The sequence below is a fragment of the Phalacrocorax aristotelis genome, chromosome 1, assembly GCF_949628215.1.
Source record: "Phalacrocorax aristotelis chromosome 1, bGulAri2.1, whole genome shotgun sequence".
In the NCBI taxonomy this organism is placed as follows: Eukaryota; Metazoa; Chordata; class Aves; order Suliformes; family Phalacrocoracidae; genus Phalacrocorax; species Phalacrocorax aristotelis.
In genome coordinates this window covers 139,872,780-139,894,055 of record NC_134276.1, presented here as the reverse complement: position 1 = coordinate 139,894,055, position 21,276 = coordinate 139,872,780, and the positions used below count along the sequence as shown (strand labels likewise).

The 21,276-nt window shown below is 38.2% G+C and overlaps 1 long non-coding RNA gene across 1 annotated transcript in view; it reads left to right on the top strand.

Moving 5' to 3' along the window:
* The window catches only part of LOC142065796 (uncharacterized), a 110,326-nt gene that overhangs the window by 46,783 nt on the left and 42,267 nt on the right, over positions 1-21,276 (top strand). Inside the window, exon 5 of the long non-coding RNA XR_012663540.1 lies at positions 8,355-8,460. This is a non-coding gene — a long non-coding RNA (uncharacterized LOC142065796). The remainder of the gene's footprint in view (positions 1-8,354; positions 8,461-21,276) is intronic.

Below are 21,276 nucleotides of genomic sequence, written 5' to 3'. Positions count from 1 at the left end.
GCAACCAGGGAAACTGACCTTGTGCTTAAAGCAGAGGGCTTGGGCTGGAACAGTGAAGGCTCTGCTCTCAGCTGTGCCACAGACTTCATGCACAGTCTCTGTAGGTCACTTATGTCTCTGTACCTTCCTTTCACCACACATAATACACTGCTACCTTGTGAAAGGTCTGTTTGTTAACCTTTTTGAGCACGCAGACATTTCAGGTGGAAGAAGAGAGACATAAAATACCATTCCTAGACATTCTTTCCTGCCTGCAATGCATCGAGAAGTCATGTGGAAGAAGGCCGTTTGCATTTTATCTAATGAAACAGAAGCACTAGTCTTGATTTTTATGAAGTTAACGTATGCTTTAGGACCTGAGATTTCAGACCAGTGTGTTGTAGATGTGGATTGCAATCCTAGTCTCAATGTCCAGAACAGTTCCTAGAGTCACAAGCAATATTTTGTTTGCACATGTTGTTTTTGAGGAAAACTAAATGGCAATTAAGGTATTCTAGAATGGAAAAAAGCTTTCTATTAAAAATCAGGTTTATACAAGTGACATATCTGAAAATTACAGAGACTCACAAAGCACTGTACATTTGCCTCATAGAAAATACTATTTATTGTAAGGCAAGTATGCTATTTATAATTTTTAAAAATAAAATACAGCATTAGCATCTTGCCAGGTTATTAGATAGTGCAAAAGACTTTTTCTAGTCCAGTACAGTATTGTATTTCCAAGTCATGGTTGTTTTTAGTGCTTCTTTAAAAGAAATTTCTCAAGCTTTTAGAATTTTATGTTCCAGAGCTGTGGTACACCATTGCAGCCTGTGTTGGAACTAACTTTTCTAAGCCTGAAATAAAGCTCTTGAAGTGGTCCCCAGTCTTCTCCTGATGGAAAGTAATAGTAAGCTAAAGCAGGGGGTCTGTTAAAGGCCCTTAATGATGAGAAGCCAGTTATACAACGGGGAACAATTTTGCCTTAGTGCATGTGTACAATATTTTTTTCCCTACAGAATTACCAGATATTACAAAACTGTTTTTTAAAGATTGTGAGCCAAGGTTTAAAAATTACCGTAATTCTGGAAATGTCAGTGTTGGAGAACCAAACTTGAGACCTTGCCGGTACCCCTTCCAAAGGTCTGAAGGCATTCAGCCCTGTGCAGGAGATCCACCTATAAGGTGTCTCAGGCTGGAATACAAAGACCAAACTTGTCACCTTTTAGCCTTCAACCTACTTTAATTTTTATAAGAAAATGGTATAAATATATACTTGCCCATTAATACAAAGTGATGTCTTCTGTATTTAAGTTTCCCACAGTAAAAAAATGTCTGCACATCTTTCTATATGTGAAATGTGGAGAATGTTATACAAGCAAGAGATGTGTTTCTTCTTTCAAGCTACAAGTCGACTGTAGCTTTTGAAAATCTGCAGATTTTCTCTGTAAATTAATCTTCCACTATCTTTGGTTGGTGTCTTTCAGGTTCTGTCAGCTTCCAGCTAGAAAGCTAATGATAGCGCATCAGAATTGCACCCTTTTAAAAGAAGAAAAGCAGGGTACACACCTGTAATAATAGTGTAATGACACCAAATCTGTGCGTATATGTTTTAGGATTATTTACCTAAATGCTCATTCATTGGCGCTTAGAGTTTCTTCGATGCTTTATCTTCATACTATGTTTTGCAACGCCAGTCTGACATCATTAGACATCCACCCGCAAACATTTTAAAGATTTTTCCACACAGCCATAAAATTGCACCTTCCTCGTTGAATATAAAATCAAGTACACCTGTAATAACAAAGCAGTGGAATAGTATGCATCTCTTCCTGGATGTTTAACTGCATTGCAGCAGAGCTGTGGTGGTTTGCCTTCACAGACTCAGTGAAATTAAAGGTCATGTCCTGATGTTACGTCTTCCTGTTTAAAATGAATAGCTTGTAAATGTTTATCTCAACTAGAAGTGAGAACGTGGTCTACGTTTGTGCTCTCCGATTCCCGTTTTGAGAAACCGTGCAGAAAACCAGCTGCATATCCTTTCATGTCCTTCTTTTGCTGTTAAACATTTGCATCTTTGATTTCAGTTCTTTGCCAGGTTTCTCCCTCCTTGCATTTGGATTTCTGGTTCAAGCTTGCAGTAGTGCCGTCTAGATTTATAGTGGGTTACATTGTTTTCTGCAGAAAAGAGCGAGAGAAAGAAATAAATCCAGCGCAGATGTACTGAGAATTCATGTACAGCGTCATACAGTATATAATTTCTTTGTGTTCTGCCAATATGTATTTCAGTTTAAAATGTCTTGAGGCTGGTTGGGACTATTTCTATAGAGAGAGGACCAAAGTATACAGTATATTGGCTTCCATTTTGCTGTTTTTGGACAGTCAGGGCTGCTTTCCATTTCCTACAATGTTCCAATATAACTAAATCACATATACTCTGTAATGGAGGCTTCTGAGACTTGGGGCTTCTGTAAAATGTAAAAGAGCAAAGTAGTATTTATACAGTATAATATTTTGATTCGCTAATGAGCTGTGAGGTGGGTGTTATCATGAACTACTGTGCAGCAAGAAAGGTTCCTAAAACATGCATCAACTTACTCCATCTCCAAATCATTGCAGATAACACAGTGTTTAGTTTCTAATTAGGCTTGTGTTGTGCTAATTCTCATGAGTCGTGTCAGTGATTGACATTCTGCATTTTAGTGGCAAGTACCAGAGCAGCTGACTTCAGCTCCATGATGAAGCCAGCATACAGCTGCTGAGAAAAGCAAGCCGTTCGGAGAAACTGATTTGCAAGATTAACACACACTGATTGGTATGGCCTTGTTCTGAGGAGGAAGGAGGAAATAAGGCGCATAGTCTTGAATTAGACTAATGATATTCTAGTCCTAAAAGGATTAGGAAAGAAATATGTAACTGAAAAAAAATTCCTATGCATAATCGTTCACAAATTATTTATTTACTTTGGATAGTCTTCTGCAGTGTTTCTTAGGAGAGGATGAACATTCTTCTTTGCCTCAGTCCTCTGTATTTAAAATCCAGACGGTTTGTGCTAAGTCCTGTTTTCTATACATGTGAGTAATAAGTGTAACCTTCAAGGCAGAATCTTGTGAACTGTTTGTTGATGGAACATGCCAAAGCAGCATAGGCATTTTCCATGGCTAAAATTATTTCTGAATAATTTTTGCTAGCATGTTTTCTTTGTGGACATCTCAAGTCAGTATTTTTGGTAGTGCAGCTCCACTGTGGAAATAAAAATAGCAATACGGATTTGATATAGACAGTCTCATTGAACTAGATTAGGTTATTGTAAGGTACATCTTCTAACTCAAACTTTCCAGCCAGGTCTGAATCCCTTTAGTCAGATTCTAAAGGTTAAGTTCGGCTCTTTCAAACCATGATAATAATTTAATTCAGCACTAATAAAGGCTGTGCCTGTGGCTCTTGGATATTATTCATGTAGCATTTGAGTTTTTCACAGTCTTTAAAGCCTTAGTTATTTCAACCATTGAAAGTACCCTGTGAGGTAGAGCAGTACTGTTGTTCTGTTTTATGGACTGGAGACAAATGGCTACGGTCAGGTCCCTCGTATACATGACAGTTACAGGCAAGGGGCTGGCTAAGGAATGGTGTGTTCTCAGGATGCTCAAGCTGCGGCTTGCTGCAAACCCCATCTGCCCTCTCTGCATGCAGTGTTAGAGGCCCTTCCTGGAACAGGCTCCTCAGGTGATTTATCTGCGTGAGGTTGCCGGTACAGGATTGCTGGAAAGGCAGATGGGACACATGATGGCAGGCTTGAACTAGTTGTGTTTGGCAGAAAACAGAACTGTGGAGTATGACAGTCACTTTATGGGTCAGAATTTCTATTTAAATGGTATTCCTTGTGGATTTCATCACCAGTCTAGTGTATCAGTGGTACTGTGAAGCTGTTGGATTTTCAGAATTGCTAGGTGTGCACTAGAGGCTGCAGAGGGTGTATTTGTACGAATCACGAAACAGATAAAGGTATTAGCTTTTGTCTGTGTGCTTTGGCCTGCCAGTAATGCTTTTTTGCAGTCTATGTAAATAAAGATATTCAGAGCATTGGAACAGGGTGCCTAGAGAGGTTGTGGAGTATCCTTCCCTGGAAACATTCAGAACCCACCTGAACACGGTCCTGTGTACCTGCGTAAGCTGGGGGGTTGGACAAGATGATCTCCAGAGGTCCCTTCCAACCCCTACCAGTCTGTGATTCTCTGAAAGGTCTGGTTTTGCTTTGTCAGTTGATGTTGGGGTGATTTAAGTTAGACTTGAAAGCCTCAACAATATCCCGGGTAATAAAACTAAATCATAAAGTAAGAACGATAAAATTTGTCATCTGCTTGAGAAAGGGAGGTGAAGGGTAACCCAAACCTCCTGTTTACTTCCCCTCTGACCCAGCTTCTTTTTTGTCTCTCTCGGAAAATGCAAAAAAGGTGGCTCTGGACCTTGTTGAGACCATTAGGAAACTTGGGAAAAAAAAAAAAAAATCATGTGGCATAACCACTCACTTGACCTGACTATGGTCAACATGTTTTAACTGCATGAAATTGCAAACTGCTCTTGCTTTATTATATTGAGTGAAGATTTTTTGCTGCTTTTTTTGAAGGCGAAACTTGTCTTGGACTTCACTGGCAGTGGAATCAGGCTTGCTACAGATCCATGTTGTAGATTAGGTCATTTGCTTATATTTCAGTTACGGTGTTTTTTCCAGTTTCTCTTCCTCTGCTGTTCTGCTAAAGTAATGCAGCCGGCTGGAGGGCTGTAGGCATTGAAAGGGCTGGTGCATTAAAAATAGAAGCTTTGGGTCTTTCTTCATAGTCAAATTTTTATATCCCAAGTGTGGTATTTTATGCTGCCCAAGGAAAAGGATATTGTTTGCTGCACTTCAAAATAACACAAAAGCCATTCCAGCCGTCCTTGAAACCAGTGGCAAAATTCCACTTGCTTTCAATGGCAATTTGCAAAACACCCATGATGCAGTTCCTGTCAGAGCAGAAGCAAGCTTTGAGTCCCATAGTACCATGCAAATGTAAAATCCCTTTTGGTTTTATTATGACTAATTCTTTGATTATTTTCTTCAGAGAATATGGAAGTGTGGTCACAGAAAACAGCTGGAACAAAGATTGCTGAAACACCTGTATTCTTGCAGACAGTTGGAGGGATGGCCTGTAAAACAAGAATTTGCTGTCTGTAGAAAACTAGCCTAATGTCTGTGTAGGACATTTCAGTCAGGACATGCTGTTAAAGCATTTGCCCTGCCTCTTCAGCAAAACACTGATGCAAAAGGGGAGCAACTGTGAACATTGGGAACAAGCAATCATATCATGTCTATTCTAGTTACCACTGTGTCTTCAAGTAGAAGGACAATGAAACATAAATTTTACACATAGAGATAAATGGTCCCTGTCAACTTGGTGCCATATCATTTGCACGTTTCAGAAAGAAACTCTGAATTTAGAGGAGGATTCCCATAAACCTGTTAACTCGGGCACTTTCATGTCTTCCAGAGAAAGGCATGAAGTGTGAGACTGCATTCCTACCTGCTAGTATTTTGTTTGAGTTTGTATTAGAGTGTAGGGAAGGAAGGACCACCTTCTTTTCTTGGATGTTTCCTTCAATTTGGAAGGTGACGCATCAGCTGCTGTTCGAATGTGTAATAATCACCAATAAATCACTAAATCTAAATATTGGCCTTAATGAACTAATGATCCTGGATAAGGCTTGTACAGAGCAGAGACTGAAATATAAGAACTTCAAGGAAGATTTCTCTCTCCTTAAAGTGAGTTTTCCCTTGGGCTTCCCTGTCACAAGACAACAGAAGTTTGGCTGTCCCAGAGGCTGTTCTTTGTGCACCTGCTGCTCGCTGTGCCTGAGCAGACCTGCGAAGGGGAACCCAACAGTGAACCTTTGGCATCACAGTGGCTTGTTTGAAGGGAGAAGCGTGTAGGTAAATACACCTTCCAGATACCCACATCAGCAGGATGGCAGGAGAAAGAAATTTCTCATGTTTCTCTCCACATGAGATTGTCCTTAAAATTCTCCAGAACGATGAGGCTTCTCTGCAGCTGTGAAGAGCCCTAGGGCCTTGTCAGGCATTCTTGCACTTATCAGCTTATTCTGTTGCACCTTGATAGAGATAAGACTAATTATTAGACCCTCAGCTTTAGACTCCCTGCAGTTACTCAGTGCACAGAGTCTTTTTTATCTATCCTTTTCCATCCTAGCCTTACAGTTTACTTTAATGAGATTATATACTTGCTGCTAATGGCAGAATTTGGCTACCAGGAAAGGACATGGTTTTGAACTCTGTGGGATGTTAATGATGAGGAAATCATCTGATCCAAATAGTGGCCACTCCCATCACTTTTCACAATATAGCTTGCCTTAAGATTTGAAAATAATCAATGATTTTGGGTGGTCAGCTTCAGGAATCTTCAAATGGACCCAAAATACTCAGAAATTGCTGTTAGGGAAGATTGTATCTTCCAAAGTCACGTTGCCCCAAGTTTTGAAAATTTGAAGCTTGCATCAATATTCGTGAGAGATCCAAGCTCAGTGACATTTAATGAAAGAATACCTTTATGGAAAGTACTTTACATGCACAATAGATGTATTTTAGAACCCATTTGAAATGTGTGTGTGGATCCTCATGTTACCAGAAAGGTGAAACTGAGCAAACAGAAGCGTTTGAAACTGGGAACTAACATGTCAGTCTTCCGTTATTAGAACAGGATTTGAACTACTTACATGCTGCTGTGTGACCTTTGACCACGTAACACATCAGTCTGCCATGTGCTGTAATCGGTATTGAATGAGAAGGAGAGGTAGAGACCTGAAAGAAGCAGGCGCAGTGGAGACTTGGACTTGTGCCTGTTACAGGCCCATGATAGTGTCTGGCTGGTAGGGCTGCTTATCTTCGATGACCACTAACTTTCATCCAGATGTTTTTGGAAGTAGAAGAAATTCAGTATTGTACACAACCACTAACTGTAATTTAGAATATGATTTTTTTAAATATTGCAATCACTTGCAGTAGATATGAGAGTAAGAAGTGTTAAAACTCAGATCATACCAACTGTTATTTTTTAAGATACTTGTGAACCTTAAGTTGAGACAGCATGTCAGCAGTAACTGCTGATGTAGGTAAATTGACACAACCAGACTAGAGGCAGTTTAGATACACACATGATAACTGGGCTAGCCAGATGATCTCCGGTGACAGAGTGTTTCAGTCCTGCACCAGGTATGTTTGCTGTGTACTCTGGACCACAGGCTAGCAGGATTTGGAAGAAGCAGTGAGAAGGAGAATACATTTTATTTGATGTTCAATATTTTGTTTTGAGAAGGCCATATCCAAGTTGCTTCAGGCAGGGAAAGGCTCACAGTGGCCTAAGGTCTAAGGATGTTAGAGGGGAAGACAGGGTTTTGGACTGGGTTTTTGAGGTTCCTTGGGGAATCAAGGAAAATGAAGTTCCTTGGGGAATCAAGGAAAATACAGAAGAAGAGCAACTGAGGTATACTTTGGACGTTCTGTAATACTTTCATTCTCATCCAGATTTATGTGTAGTTGCAATATTTGTGTGTGTTGATTTAGCTTTATGTTAATGTCAGTCAACTGACTCACAAAAATAGAACAAACATTTTATTACTGGCCTGGAGAGAAAAGGGATCTCTGGTGTTTAGTCTAATGAATTTAAAGATCTCTCACAGAGATTTTTACACACACAGAGCGACCAAATTCTTTGCTTGTACGAACTGGCACAGCATTGCTCTGCTCAGTGCAAGCTTATGCCAGTTTATGTGGCAGATGATTTGGCCTCAGTATACAACAAATGGTTTGTTTCTCAATCTCCCAATTCCTGAGTAAACAATAGAGGGAAAGTTTTCATTAGGTTTCAAGGGTAATTTTGCTATGATGTGTATACTCTGGGTGAGTAGTCCCAAGCCAGTGAGGTGTCTGTATATCGTAACAGAGATGATGTACTCAAGCTAATATGCTTTTCTGGTTCAACTGAAGAAGGGGAGAAGGAGCGGGGCTGGCAAAGAAGCCACTAAATCCAGCAAAGCATCGAGCACTGCCAACAGTCATGAGCGCAGCTCAGTTCAAGAAGTTCAAACCCACTGCTTAAAGGAGCAGTGCAAATATTTTCCAACCTTTTCTATGAAATGACATGGTTTGTTTACTGTTTCTTGTTTACCTGCTCTGCATGATATGTAACACTTATCAGTAAAAGAGACTGTAGGGGATAACAGTACTTAAATATTTATTTTATGATGTTTTGGATTTTGCTGTGTTTATTCTGCATTTTCTGTCTATATTCATACTCAGATAGCTGCTTCTTCTCCTGTTACAGCGTATCTGTCTCAGGCTGCCCTTAAAAAGACGTAGTAGTAATCTGGCAAAATGAACTGAAGACACACAAAGAGAAGACATTCAAGACTAATCTGCAAGGTGTTCAGGTATTTGTGTTTTCATTATGTATACCTGTAATTGGCGGGGTACTCCGCAGTTTATGCACTGGAAGGAAAATGTTCTTGTTACCTCACACAAGGCGGTGATAAAATGACATAAAATAAATGAAAAAGTCACAAGAAGGATTAAAGCTGTTTAGTCAGAATGCCACTACACAACTTAAAGATGAAGCTAGGGTTGAAAAGGTAGTGTGTCAGAGTTGTAGCTCAAAGTTCAACATGCGTTGATACTTCTGGATATTCAATCCCATCTGCTAGCTAAGTCAGATTTTACCATCTATTACTGCCCAGAGCATTGATGGCCATCTGAGGAATGGTGGAGAAAGCAGATTCTCTTCTGATATCCACCGGAGCAAAGAACAGGCTCTCCTCTACTGGTGCACTAAGGCACTATAAAACTCCCAGTGCCCTCAGGAGTTAAATCCTGGGAAGTGTATAAACCCTGGGTTAGGCCTACAGTGAGGGTGAAATTCATTTTGGTTCCCAGAGATGACAGAAGGTCCTGTATACCTCTTGCCAGCCCTCAAGGATTTTAGTGAGATTTAAATGCTGTATATATCCTGTATACAGCTGAACGGAAATAAGGCATTTGCAGTTCTTCCCAGTGCAGAAATGGGACATCCTAGTTGGATAGCAAGGGCAATCTAGAGAAAGGTTGTAAATTTCTAGATTGTAGGAAAATAGATTTTTGTTTTATAAGTACATACAGGGGAAAGCAGTATGGGTCTGGTTAGTCTGTTATGCATCTCTGAAGCAAGGAGAACAATTGCGTGATCACTTTTCAAAGCTCCTTCTGAGCAGGTGATGACAGACATGCTATAGGTGTGCAAACTGATAACAGCAACAAGTAATTACATATATTTCTGTATTATGATAATAGTGTAGAGATATTCACTGTATACCGCTAGGTCCCTTTATAGCTGATTAATTCAGTGAAGCAAATGGGATTGCTAACAGACATAAAGGTAAGATTTGTGTTTGCAGAATGCATCGATACAAAGTGCATTCAGAGGAAACACTTTACTTGTATAGTCATTACAATCTTATATTATCTCATTACAATCATTAAATTGTTATAATGAACATTGCAAACTATTGTTTGTAATTAAATATTTTAAACAAAACCACATAAGCAGAGGCACCTCCTAAGGATATATAATCGCTGCGTCACTAATATGTGAAGATCCACTCTTGTTAAATGTTATACCATATGTGACTATCTGAAAAGCAAACATGAGTAAACAGCGAAGTCACTCGGCAATTTTTTAATTCCTCAACTACACACTGTATCAGCTTCCAGATACTTATTCAAGTTTGAATTTTATTATGTGTGCATTCCCGTGGTTTTGGCAGTGTGTTCGTAGACAGCATTGATGTACTTTTTTGGATTTTGCTACCAAATTGCTTCTTTGACTTCGTGCAGTTTGCTTCATCTGAGTGAGCCTCAGATAACTCGTACTCAAAATTGATATTAAATCCCAGAGCATCAGGTTTTGCTACACATAATACATATGCAACACACGGGACCAGTGAATGATCATGTAGCATTAGTAGTACTTTTCATTTCACTATTTTGTCTTCACTGGCTGTTCTTGTTTTTTGTAACGTTGGTCCTCCAATGCAAGTAGTTGCTAGCAGCAGCATCGCAAAATGTAATGTCAGTGTGAAAACTCTTGGTTTTCTTCCAAGTGTTTTTGAACCTTAAGTCAGATCACTGGCCTTCAAGAAACATCCTCAGTTACTCTTTAGAGCTACAGTTTTCTCTGTAAGAACGGGAAACTGCTGTCAGTCTCCTAATGCAAATTTAGAAAAGCTTTCTCTTCAACTTTGAAGAGTAATACTGTTTTCCTATAAGAAGATTAATTTTATCTAAATCATTTTAACTTTTAAGCCTTTTGAAAGTAAGTACACTTGAGATTAAAAAGTGTTTAACTACTCAGTTATGCAGTTCCTTCAGAAGAGTTAACACTCTAAGACAGGAGAAATGAGCCTTATACAAATTTTGTTGACAATAGACAGGAAGAATAGTGCCTGAGAACATTCTATAACCTGAAATTAAGCGCTAATTCTGTACCCAAAGGTGATGATCAAATCAAGCATCCAGTATTTTAGATATGAATTACTGACCTTACTTAGTATTCTAAAAACTCATAGTTATGGGCAAGGTAGGCTTAACTTTGAATTTCAGGTTGTGATCATTCCAGTCCTTCTAATTCCATCAAAATAAGAAAAATCTAAAAGTAAGATTTTCCTTTTAGAAGTTTCAAACTATATATGATTTCAATAACTGTGACTAACAAGCTACTTTAGAAAGGAAGTTTTTTTTCCTTCTTTGGGGAAAAAAATTACACTTAATACTCATTGCAAACCTTTCATGTTTCTAACACTACCCTGATGCACTATTTTCTAAATAAATTACAATTATAGCAAAGCTACTTTTACAAGCCTTGCTGTATTTGAGAGATGCCGGTTTTAATTCATTTTGGTTTTCACAGAAGGAGTACTTCTATTTCACAAATTTTCTGTAATTTTGGGACCTGAAAAACTTGAAATCAGTATATTATCACAGTCTGTATTTCTAGAAAATTATGGCATTTTAAAAGGAACCTTTCCTAATTGGAAAACTTTTCAAACCTCTCAAAACCCTACTCCTTCTCATTGCAAAACATTCTGCATTGAGTATAGGAGGAAATAATATCAAAATACTGATAGAGAATGTGATACAGGATTATTTGAGTTAATTGTGTTAACCACTTCTTTCATTCCTGTTTGCTGCATCTTGTAACCAAGGCAATGGTTTCAGAAAGTGCAGGAGTATCGGTTACTTTTTTTGAACATTGATTCTGCGTTGAGTGGTGACAGTGATGTCTGGGTGCTGTTAAGTTGATGGTGATGTTTGGATGCCTTTGTTTCAAAATGACAGCTTTGCACCTATTATGCAGCCCAGGCATGAGCAGCTCCTACTGCAAAATGAAGACTAGGTAGCAGTGGTTAGCTGAATGTCAGCTGTAAAATCTAAATGCAGTGAAGACACTGGGGAGGAAGAAAATAAAAAGTTAAGACATTATGATGATTTAGTTGACAGCCTTCATGTTGGAAGTTCCTGAACTTGTGGTCTAAAAGTTTGGTTTCGTTGATAATGTTCAGAAACATGAATTGGTTATTTTTTTCCTGGAGGCAGGGCATTCGTTGGACCTAAGTAGCGTATATTGGATGGTAATGTGGGGAGGGGAGAGCGTTTTCAGATGTGAATTAAGCCTGAGTTACAATGACTCATAACTGACAACAAAACACCCAAGAAAAGACATGAGACAGGATGAGATGAAATGAGACAAGCCATGAAAGAAGGGGCAGATTTATGAGTTATCGGCCTACAGATGGAATGTGAAGATATATGAGTGGAGAATGAGATCATCATGAAGAAGTATGCTAGGGGAAAAGGATGGGGGGGTTCACAGGACAGATCCCAGTAGCCTCTTGGAGATAGTGGGAGGATTGATTTAAGCCACGAAAAATTAGTATTAAAAGTGGTATAAAGATGGGTTAGATCCCAAACCTCAGAAGAGCCTGATTTTTTTCTCACTACACTTCAGAAAACAAAGAAACTACAGTTCTGTCATTGGCTGGCCCTGCCACCCTGCAGCTGGTTGACCCTGCACCTCCAACAGTATGTGGAGACCATGCACCTTGATGGTAATCCCAGCTAGCTAAAATTGCTTTCAATTTTGGTAATGCAAGGCAATTTTCAGCATTTTAAGGAAACTGCTGCATTGCTTAGGATAAAGACAGGAGGCAAAATTCTCGCCTTCAATCTAAACAATACAGTAGTTTTCTTAAAACGTTAAAATTCGCCTTTCATTCCTGAAACTGAAAGCATGTTTCCAAGTAACTAAGTCCTTTGAGCTACACTGCAGCCAAAGCATTTCTTATGGATTATAAAGTGGTGGAATTGATTGCCAAGTCTATTTGAATGAAATTTCAGTTGGCACGATTATAATCCATTTCAAGATTCAGCATCTTAAAATTTACACCTAAAAGATGAAAATAAATACTTGGCTGCTGGCAAAGTATTAAATGGCACGTACAGATCTGTGAAGTTTCTCTGTTACTTTAGTTGCATCCCCCGCCCCTTTTCTAATTTTGTTCTCATATCCTGTAAAGGCTGATTAGGAGGATCTGTTCAGAGAAGTGCACAGAAGCCTGTTATTTAGCTGAATCTGCAGAATCAGTTGGCAGTCTCATGAGAAAAACTTTCCTGGTGGAATTTCTTCTTACATCTGATGCTGATAGGAGTAGATAGGAATTGGGAAGAGGCAAAAGAATGTTTCTCACAGATTCAATCATTTTTGCTCTCTATCTTAGCCAGGGATACTAGGGGATGTTTGTGCTGCTGCTTTGAATTAAAAGCCATTAAACTTGGTATCTGATGGGTAGAACTTGAGGTAATCAATAAAGCAGTTTTGGTTTTGTTGAATGTCATTTTGTTCGAAATTTAATTCTGAATATAGAAGTGAACTACATTAAAAAGTCATTAAACCTCTATTATTCTAAAACTGTATCTGGAGCTATTTAGTTTTGGGTGGAACTGCAAAAAGTGGATAGTTTTTTTCCTTAAAACAGGAAAATTAAAAAACACTGAAACACTTTTTCTCCATTCAAGCCAGTACGCTGAAATAGAATTCGGTTAAGCCTCAGTCTGTAATGTTTTACATTTTGTTTAACTATTGCTGATTATTCACTCAACAGCAGTGTGCAAGGAGTAGCTCCCTTTAGGAAGGGCTGGAACATCTGAGCGTAAGAATGAGCACGTGAGCTTAGTCCCGGTACTCGTCCAGCAGTGAGCGGATTGTCCAGCCTCTCAGACTGTCACCTGTCCTCAGCACTAGCCAAAACCAAATGCCTAAGGAAGTGTGTAAGAACAAGGAAATTGTATATCATATTTCGACTAATCCCTTGGTGTTCAGCCATCCCAGAGATGTACACAGCCAGGCATAGTTTCTTTCTATTTAGTAACTGCAGTGGATTTCTATCCTGTAAACCTGCAGGGCCTGCCTCTGAGCTCTGCAAACTTTGAGCATCCACATTATTCTGTAGCAAGGAGTCCCACGGCTTAACATGCATGTTATGAAGAGTCACCTCCTTTTTATTTGTTTTGAAGCCACCTCCTGCTAGTTCATGGTGGAAGGATGCTTTATGGACTCTGTCTGACAGCAAAGATGGTAAAGGATTATTGGCATTATATTTTTGAAACATGATTCATTTTTGGATGTTAGATTAGTATGGTAGATAGAACAGAGTTAAGTAATCCAGGACAGGGTAGCCTTGTAAATGAAATAACTGTTAACCTCTGTATTTCAAGATAAATGATGTCTTAGCAGCCATATCAGTTATAAGTATGGGCACATTTGGTAGCAGCAGAAAAACTCACAATAGGTTCCAGTTAAAGGAAGCATTTAAGCACATGTTTAAATCTACTGCCGTGTTTCAGACTAAGTATATGCTTTACTGAGTCTGGATATTATTCTTGAGGTACCTCTCTATTTCTAAAATGTAATGCTGTTAGAACATGTATATTATTTTTTTAAATATTTCCTTGATAATCACCATATGCTTTTGACTTCACTATCATTTGATGTGTGTTGGATATCCTTCATTTAGTGTAGAGCACTGATCCTAATAAGGATCTCATTGAGATCAACATGTTCAGTGATTTTCAGCTTTCAGCTTTCCAGTGACAGGAGAGGTGAATGGTAGAGAGAAGTGGGAAGAGGAGAGGAAGGGTGCATGATGAACCCTACCATTTAAAGAAGACAGGAAGAACCAGAATCATCTGGTTTTTCATATTGGGACACAAGATTTCCTTAGAATGAGCTAATAAATGCTTAAATACTACTTAAATAGACAAAGGAGATCAGAAAGACTTTAAGAGTTAAATTGTCAAATTTTCCACCTTGTAAGTTTGATGGTACCTTTCCTTTCATTGGTAGAGCCAGTGTTTTATAAACACACATGTGGTTAATGAGTTAGGACATTGCCAGAAGTCACAAGGTGTGTTTAAGGTTAGACTGTTCTTAAACTCTTTTGGGCATAACAGTAGAACAAGTATAATGTAATACGGGTTCCACATAGCCTCTGCCCACCACCAAACCCTCAGGTTATGGGATGAAAAGAGTGAGCAGATTTATCTATCCTTCAGAATGGGGATAGCACAGAGTTGGAAATGAGCAAATTGCAACTGCCTGAGCTGCTCTTTGTTCTCAGACACAGTTGCCCCTTTGTAGCATCTTCTGCTAAATAAAAAGAAGAGCTTTTTGCTGTGTTTGTGGAACGCATTAAGTGCTTCAAATGGAAAGCAATGGAAGGAGCAAAGTATTAAAATTACTATTTACTCACTAAGTTTTGCAGACTGCTAAGATTACTCCTGGAAAACTAAATGACCAGCTGAACAAACATACAAAATCATGGTATTGAGAGACTGATTTTAACTAAATAACCATAAACTCTTACTGCCGGTGGGAGTTTTTCCTTACTAGATTTCATTTTGAGAAGGTTTCTTAATGCAAACAGACTTTTCACATTTTAGTCCACTGAAACTGAGCTGTCTTAAATGTCAAATCTTATTTTCAGTAAATTATTATAGTAAATATAATATATTACGTTACATAACAGTAGTATTCTTAAATAAGTCTTAGAGTAGTTCCAGGTTAAAATTCAAGACAAGCTGTGTATAGTACAATCTTTGATCCTGTATAGCCTAAATTCCTTTCATGCAAAGCTTGGGAGAAGACAAATACTTCCTTTATTCTTTTCTTTTCATATGACATATGGGGGCACTGACAGATTAGAGCCAGAACATCAAAAATTGTGAAGTTCTAAACAGACAGCAGAACAGGAGGCTGGACTTCCAAAAATCTCTTGGCCCTGAGCTATTGCAAATATCTGATCGTAAGAATTGAAGCAGGAATTAGTTGATGCTGAGCTCGCTTGAAAATCTGACATCAGTGGTAAGCGGTGAGCTTCTAGCACTGGAAAATAGAGAAGCTGTTTTGAAAATCTGTTTCAATACAGGAAGTAAACCTGGATGCTCAAGCTTAATCCAGTGTTTTAAACAAAGCAAGTTTCTGGGGTTTGGTAGGTTTTTTTAAGAGGCAGACAGTAAAGGGAAAGGAAAGACTAAAAAGCCAACATAATGTTGGAGAGGAATAAAGACAACAGGAGAGAAAATTAAGAAAAGGCCATGGACAGTACATTGCTGGCAGTGAAAGATGGAAACCATCAAAAGAAATGTCAAAAGTAGCTTGAGATGCCAAAAGAGGTAAAAAAAAAGGGAATTACAGTTCCTGCAATGTGTTCCTGTTGAGCAGAAATCAGAAGGAAACTGTGAGGATCAATACATTCAGAAAATGGTGCTGCCCATTAAGGCATCATAAAAGGACACCATAAAACCCACCATTATGGGATTGGTGTCAGCCAGCAATGACCAGCTTCGTTGTATTAGGAAGATCACTGCTAGCAGTATTTTTCAGATAAAGTAGGAAATCAGTTTATTTCTAAATTGAATTGGCAGGATACTGTTTCTAATAAAAATAAATGCAGCCTAAGCAAAAAATCTGAAATGTAAATTTCTAAAATCAGTGACTTTACAGATCATCTAGAGGGCATATATGTCTTGTGTATATTCTAGGTTCGTACTGATACAATAGAAGTCTCTTACGTAGAATACTTAAGTAATTCTGTCTGTTCATTTTCTTTCTTGAAGCTGTTTGCTGCATTTCAGACAGGTTAAAATGGGATGTTTTTCTGACTCTTGGGACTGACATTCAGCTTTCCTATTATGTCTTATTAAAGGCTCTGTCAAATTTGAAAATCAGTAATGTTAAAATAAAAACAGAGTCTAGAGGGAGAGGCACAATATGCTTTAGTTTTCCAGCCTGTTAATAAGTGAAGAGTGGGAGGGAAGGCACGGTTTACCACGGGACCAAAGGCTACTTTAGTCCCTTCTTTAGCTGAAAAGGGGAAAAAGGTGTTTCTTTTTTAGAGAACAGCCTGTATTTGTATGCACTGAAAATACTGATTGATTTGCTGATATTATTGACAGACATGGCATACATTTCAAGTCATTGAACAACAATTTGCAGTAATTCTGTTTTCCTTTGTGGAGATAATTAAGCCACACAACAGCTGTCTGGCAAACATTAGCGCTCTACTACCTGGTCCGAGGGGAGCAGAGGCAAGGCAGAAGTGTTTTGACCAAGCAACTGCAGTTACTAGATGGAAGAATTGGGGTGAGAATCAAATCTGAACCAACCCATTTATGATAAAGTGATGTATGTTATGGCTGAGGAGGGTGGACTCATAGTGGTTATACATACAACGTCTCATACAGTGGGCTACACAAATGCAGAATAGAAAGTCATTTGATGTGTAGAGAAAAAAGATAACAGCTGTGCTAAATGCTCTACAAACACATAATGAGGAATCCTCGGCACCGCTCAGTCTAACTATATAAAAGAGTAGAAGTTTCATGTAAACTCCTTTTAAATCATAAAACAAGGTAAGCTCTGTCACAGCCAAAGAAGATTTAAGTACGTCTTGATTTTCTTCTTGAATCAAGACCATATATTAGTTAAAGAGGATACCTTTCAATTATAGGTGAACTTTAATGCCATTTCTCAAAATGTGGTGTACATTGCATTATTTCACAGAATCACAGAATCGTTTAGGTTAGAAGTACAAGCTTCCTAAAACCTCATATGGTTTGTACAGTATCCTCCTTCTCTATAAATAAGTAATACATGACCTTTGTACTCTAGAAGCCTAGTAAAGACCCTGGCAGGACATCACACAACCTCTTAATATAACTTCCCAGCTATTTGTGGAACTCTGCCTCCGTGTCACTGAGAAACAGAGTTGGAGGTGACAGTTCAGATTTTGCATCCTCCTTCCGGAGGCCAGTTCAGTCATGCAGCCAGTTACGTATCTTACTGCGCATTTATAGCTTAAGGAGTCATTTGCAGTTGAAAACAGTCGTGGGCACAGCGAAGATGGACATAGAGTGCACGCAAAAGTACAGCTCTGTTACTGCGTTAAGGTACTGAAATTAAGTGTGTGTTTACCAGGTTTCTGTTTCAGTGAAAATTATAATAATAAATGTGATTATGTACAGTTCAGTAAAGATTCAATTTAGGATGTTAAAATATTTATGTGAACTCTCAAATACCATCCTAAGGAGGTTTTATATTAAAATTGCATATTAAAACAAAATACAAATTTCCCTTCCATACTTAATGTCAGTTACTTCATTTCAATTACTGAAAATAATTTTCAGTTATTTTTCAGCTTGCTGATTTTTCTCTGCTTAGATAAATAAAATTACAAGTTTAATTAATTTAAACTTATAACCCTCGATACTTAAATTTTTCTGCTTTGATAATGAAAATTTTTTTTAAAAGTGTAAAATGCAGGCATACCATTTTCACATAGCCATGCTGTTTTCAGATGTTCATCCAAGTTGCATTGTTTTGGATTAATGTCTTAATATCGGAAGAAGATATGTATCTGACTATAGGAAACCTTTCTTAAGTCTTTTTGTTGGGTGCCAGGGCTCAAGTAAGCTGTATAGCCTGGGAGCATGAAGTGAGCAAACCTGAGCATCCTATCGCACGTGCCAGTGGATTAGTTTTTGTGTAAAGGAGTGGGTTTCAGACTTCTTAGGTTTGTGACTGCTAAACAAATTCCAAAAGAGGAGTGGATATTTAGATCCTCTTAAATCTTTAAAAGGTTGGGTTTCTCTCCAGCATGTGTGAACTTGGTCTCTGAGCCACCTGTCATAGAGTTAATTTCTGTGTCCTCCCTCCAAGGGCCACCCAGTGCAGGTTGTGAGCTGCAGATCTCACCCACCCAGTTTTTGAAGCAGAATGATGACGATCTGCAGCCTTTGAGAGAAACAGAGGCAAAGAGGATGTGGTTCTCTAGCCTCTTACATACAGACCAGCTGCCACAGGTAGCTTTTATTGGTGATGGAAGTGGGCAACAGATATGCTCATTGTAAGGATGTTTGTTTTTCTCTTAACTAGGCTTTGGTGGTTTTTTTGGTGACTGGTCAGCACAGGCCTCTCCAAGATGTGGGGAACCACTCACATGCATAATTTTAGTCATCTGCCTAACCTTCTCAGGTCATTGTGTTACTAGTGAGAAGTACAAAGTGCATTGAATTTGTCATATGCATTCTACTTTTTCAGCGCAGGAGTACAATTTAGAAGTAGAGATGAGAATACAAGTTCTGCTTGCATTGCACTGCTCCATTGAGCTGAAATACTGTAAATTAGAGTGCATATGGTAAAGCAGCCACTTAACTCAATGTAGGATTCTGGAAAATGCAACAATATTTCAGGTGAAAACAGAATATAACATTAGCCAGTAAAAAGCAAAGGTGGTGGTCTTTTTGTAAACTGACTTTTCCTGGATCTTGGACAGAATTTGTGTTTTTTAAGGTTATACCTGCGTTGGTGGTACGTTGGTACATCATTTAGTTTACATGTTTCATGTACATGCTTGGAGCTAGATATTGGTCTGTTAGTGTCCAGTAAGTGTCTCTTCTGGGGATATTTTTATCAGCGATTAGGCAAAGAAAATTGAAATTAAAGACTTCCTATCAGACTTTATGGTTCTTCCATTGTTTTGCTGTTGAATTAATGAATGCTCAGTGCAAAACTGCAACTGAAAACTTTAAATGCCACTGAAAGGAAAACTCAGATATGTTTTATGGGTTGTTTGGGTTTTTTGCTTTCTTGTGATTACACAAACATTATATTTTGCGGAGTGTAAGGGCAAGTCTCTGAAACAGGACAGAGACTTGGTTTAGTCACCGATCTTTGTGCAAATTGACTTCTCTTGTCTTCCCTCCTTCCCTGCTGCTGTAGCTAAAAATGGTTTGCAGCATTTCAGAGTCCCAGAGCTTGTGGCCTCAGTTATGTGGGTATATTCTGTGAGAATTAATAGTGCCGGTGGAATTCGGAGTTGATAAATGCTACTATTATTTTACAAGTGTATATTAAATGTTACCTGTATTACCCTCTCAGGACAACACACTGCACTTCCAGGGAAGAAACACATAACATGACATGAAGAAAATTAGAACATATTTAAATAAAATGTCTCCAGGATAGTCTAGGGAGAGATTAAGCTGGAATTCAGCTGAAGTCTTTTGTAGGTACGTGCACTAGTGAAGAATTAACAAAATGGGAGAGGTAGAGGGATAGGCTTAGCTTGCCATTTTTCCCTTAGCTGGTAAAATTTGGTATATCATTTCTAATATAATGTAATTTGAATATTGTGCCCTGTTTTGGCTTGCTTTTAGTTTCTTTGAGAAAATAATTCCAAGGCTTTTTTTCTTTTCCAGCTGTTGTTGGGCAACGTTTCTTTCAGCAATGTCTAACTGGTTGACTTATGATAGGAAAAAGTGCTGTGAAATACAGTGTATAAATAAACAAAACCAGAAAGGCTTTTTATGTGTTTGTTCCCCACTAAAGTCTTTCTGTGATGATAATCTCAGTGATTATTTATAACTGTATGAAAACAGTATCTGTCTGCACGAATACCAAGAAGACATGCCTGATTTAGTTGTGTGTATTAAGAAAGGGAACTACATAAAATATTTTTGATTCTGCTTGTTAATTCTTGATTGAAATCCATTGAGCATTGTTATTCTTTTGCTGGTAATGCACAGACAAAAGAGGCGACTGTCACCCAAGACAATTCCTTAATTCATATTTAAGAGGATAAAAATGTAGAACATATTATCTTATTTTATGGATATGAATGTGCATAGATAAATGTACATCAGTTATAATGGATAGTGATGTAGTAAAGCTCTGGATCAAGTAAAGTGGAAAGAAATCCCTAGTGGCACTGCAATACATAGATTATGGTTACAGTTAGAGAAAACCTGTTTAATCTGTGAAATTAACACTTGCTGTTTGTAGTCATTCAAAATACAGTGTAAGCACTGGCACCACCTTTTCTAGGGGAGGCAAGTAGTTGTGGTACTCAACCAAGAGATAACCAGAACATAGCTGACTTTGAGAGTTTGGAGGAAAAGCAAGGCTTTTTATGTACAAAGGATCGGGCTCATATTGGATTCTCAGTACTGGCAGCATAAAACTTTAATTTCCTCATAGAAGCAGAGCAGTTTGAAGTGATAAGTTTGACGGTGGAAGCTGAGTATTGGTTTTCTTTTTAATTTATTATTTATAATTTAGAAAGTTGTTATTTATTTTATTTTACATTATATTTTTAAAATATTATTTAAAATAATAATGTTTGCAGTACAGGTATATGCAAATACATATATATCCATTGTAGAAAAAAATTCTATGAAGAAAAGAAGATAGATTAGATTTTGATCTGTTCAGTTTGACATTATACGTGTAAGAAAACAGTCTGTTCTTGGGAGCCTGATTTGTACTGATGATCATAAAAATAATTTTGTGGAGGGAAGGAACGTATCCGAAGCAGTTTCTAGAAAATGTCATTAGCAAGACTGAATAATACTCCCCCCTTGAAAATAAAATCATAGTAAAGAACCCTGCAGAGAATTTTGTTCTTTGCAGCCAGTCTGTAACTGTGCATTGGCAACTGTCAGAGTCCAGGCAAGGAATATACTAATCTCTCTCTGCATGGGGGCAAGCCTAGTTAGGCGCATACACAACTTGGTATGATTCTTTAATTCATACATGCATTTTCAGTGCAGTACTTTGAGGAATAACAAATGTTGGGCCTATGCAGTACCTGTGGCAGTAGGTG